Below are 3,977 nucleotides of genomic sequence, written 5' to 3' on the forward strand. Positions count from 1 at the left end.
GTGTCTTATTTATAACAATACAAGTAGAGCCCAAATTTGTAGACGGAATAATTAAATCATATTATGTTTTACACAACTTTGTTCGAAGAAGGGATGGCATGGCTTTAACAATGAAAATACAGAGACCAACATGTTGGATAATATTGAAGTTCGTATGCTCGTACTCAAGCGAACAGAAGTTAGAAACTACTTCCCAAAATATTTCATGGGACCTGGATCAGTGCAGTTTCAATTTCAAAAAGTTTAATTTTGATACACCTAATTACATTTTTCCTACTTAAAAAAATAGTAGTATTTATATAATACTACCATCTATATACTAATAAAATATAAAATATAATTTAATAAATGTATACTTATGTACAATAACAACATACGTCATATTCTAACAAACATACATATTTTTTTTTATTTAAGCTATAAATTTACATAAAATTATAAAAATTTATAAATTGATATTTAAATGGATATGTGTAATAGATAAACTTAATTCCATACAATAGGTAGAATCTAGAACATTTTTTTTAACTCTATTTTATAATTCACATTTTTATTATTAATATAATCAATATCAATTTAAACTATACGAATTATAAGCTACGCAAAATAATTGTATTTTATGCTGATATATTGTATATTTGTATGTATGTATATCATACCTATGTAAATAGGTATAATAAATTTAGGTATATAATTAATATCAATGTTTTTTTAGTATACAATGTTATAATAAATTAATGAATACATCATAAATATCTACAATATATTATATTTAAAAAATCCTATTTTATATTATAATGATACATTTGTCGTGGTCTTTACTGTAGGATATTATCTTTATCTGATTGTAAGAATTGGATGTTGACAACAAAAGTGAATTTAGATTTTAAAATACATCTTAATGTCCAACGGAAAATGTCATTACATCGTTCAATCGATTCAACATTTAACATCAAAAAAATAATTATTCATGGTTCAAATGGTATTTATGTAGGTACGTATTCTTTAATTACAATTTATTTTCATTGGAATCTCATATGATTTAAACTGTTTAAGCATTTTTGGTAAGTAATTTTTTGGGTCTTCAAAATCTCATCTTTCTTATGAATAATATGCATTTGTTACTTTCTTACCTCGTTCATCTTTTCCATTTTTGTTCACTTTATTCCATTCCAAATACATTGCACGTCAAACATGATAATAATTAATAATTTATTAAATTAAAAAAATCACAAATTACAATTTCGAAAACCGCAGTCCGGTTAAAACTCGCTAGTGTGACAAGTATTCAAGATAATGTGTTTTGATTATTTAATCCGTCTATCTCTTTCCGTTTTCAACACATCTTGTGCAGTTTCAATCCGGTCAACCCATGACCGGATATGAGCGTACAGAAATAGTGTGGCAGGTTAAATCAATATGTTTTGATAAGCCGGATGACCAGACCTGACCTTCACATCAGAATCTATTCATTATAATTTACAAAAAATATAAAACAGTGGTTCTCAACCTGGGGGCGCGCTTCCCTAGGGAGGCGTGACAAAATTTCAGGGGGAGGGGGTTAAAAATTTTGAAAAAATTCACGAAAAATGAAAACGTGCTGTTTCCTACGTCGTGCCTTACTGGTGTGAATCTTATAGTAGTGAGGAGGTGGGGCGTAAACTCATAAAATAGTTTGAAAGGGGGCGTGGACCTCAAAAGGTTGAGAACCCATGATATAAAAGATCATAAGTTCGTTAATTTTGCAAAGGGACTCAATACGATTGGCAAGCTTAATATTTTTGACCGATAAGACTTCATTCGAGAATTCGACATTCGTAAATACATTATTTTATAACATATTAATTATATTTTAATTTCTTTGGCGAGTTTTTATTCTTTGTAAGGCATATCATTTTAGAGACGTTAAATGGTATTCAAAGACTCGTCAAAGCCAAAAATTTGAAGAAAAATGTATTCATTAGTTTTGTTGCATGTTAAGCTAGTCATTTTTCATTTGATTCTAGAAAATATACCATAATAATTATCTTTAAAAACGCAGAAACCTCAAATTTTTGTCGGTTTACACGACACGCATTGATCGTTAATATCGTTAATAGCTTGTCAAACTGTTGTTTATGCTGCAAGTGTACTATATAGTGATATGCACGGTATATGTATTACAAATTACTCGTGTAATTAAAATCATATACCTACTAATTTCATAATTTAGCGATGATGCTGCGAAAAGAAACGGTCCGTCGCACAACAAATAGACCGTGCGATATTATTATTGTAATTATAATTATTTTATAATCAGCACCGACGTTTTTAATTACCATCATCCGTTGTCGTCATGTGTCGATATTATGTCGTTCTTCGGCAACAGCAGCTAGCGCAATGTGCAACGCAATAGTAATATTGCTTTAATATTATTATCATAAAAACGCGTCATATGACATCCTATGGAGGAAAACAAATTACGGTTAGCACTCGTTTGGTGGTATCTTACAGTGACACTAATTGTATAAATAATGATAATATATATGTCATTAGCGTCGTTTAGCAGTAAGAGATCGGAGATACGTGCCTATAGTACCTACACATAATACATATTATACATAATATATTAATATGATGTCATATACATATGTATAAAGTGAATAAGTTTTACAAGTGCAATATAGTGACTTCGTGAGTACCTATATATGTATACCAAAAAAATCCATGTTTTTTTTTACATTTGTGCGAGACGTTATTTGCATATAATATATATTATAAAATATATTGTTGTACATTCGTATGTAATCTACCTATACACGGTTGTTGCGGCTTGAAAAATAAAATGCTAATTGATGTTTATAAAAATGTTAAAAGACTCATTAGGTAAGCTGTAAAACGTCGTCCGTGCTCAACATAATATTACATTTAATACTCGGTACTTGTATCTGGTGTGGGAAAATATAAATTTAAAACCAGTGTGCTTTTAAAAATAAATTAAATATTGTGGACGACACAAACCATAATATTATTTTTTATTTACGTGTTCTTTGACACGTAACAATAATCGTACGAAGCAATAAATTCAATAGGGTATGCACTATAATACCTAGGTATATAAATATACTCAGTTACCATACTGGGTCCGTGGTTGCAGCCTATATATAGGTATGCACTTTTAGTATTCACAATTTTTTTTTCTCGATCAAAACAGTTAATATATACTGAATAGTAATTACCTAATATTATATATGTAGAAAGCCATTATTAACGAGTGCTTTAGATGGATATTAACCTTCATTCCGACAATTTCGCTGTAATGCATAATATCGCAAACATACCTGTACCCTATACGGTTTAACAGATAAATTAAGTTCAAAGTATCATCATTTAGCTGATTTGCGTACAATTATTGTTTGTTTGGTAACACAACGAGATTATGGGCCAAAGCATAGTATTATATTATCACGTATTCAAACATATTTTATACCCTAATTAACGAGTTTCAAAGTGGTCGGATCAATAAATAACACAAGCATTGAATTTCCGTATAAAATCTACTTTTCTCAATACTTTTTTGAAGCCATTGGACCTAACAGAAATTCAATAATCCGGAATTTCTGACGATTACTAGGCACGCGACAATATTTATTTGTAGCCTCAAAATACCATTTCATTTCTTTCGTGAAAATGTTTATTCTTTTCGATGACATTCCGTATATTATACTATGCATTAAACACTGTGATAATAATGAGTACCCACTAATGAGTACACCGTAATATTTAGACTATTTAAATAAAGTTACACTTTTAGCTTATTATTCTTTACCTATTATTCAGTAAAATATATAAAAAAATTTTAAATCTCTTACCATATTTTTGAAAATAAATTTTATTTTTGATATTAAATTGAATTTCTTATTATATTTTCAATAAAAATCCTGAATATTTTGAATAAATATTAAATTCTAAAACAGCAGATATTTTGCAAAAAAAAG

Source organism: Myzus persicae, unplaced genomic scaffold (assembly GCF_001856785.1).
Source record: "Myzus persicae strain clone G006 unplaced genomic scaffold, MPER_G0061.0, whole genome shotgun sequence".
Lineage (NCBI taxonomy): Eukaryota > Metazoa > Arthropoda > Insecta > Hemiptera > Aphididae > Myzus > Myzus persicae.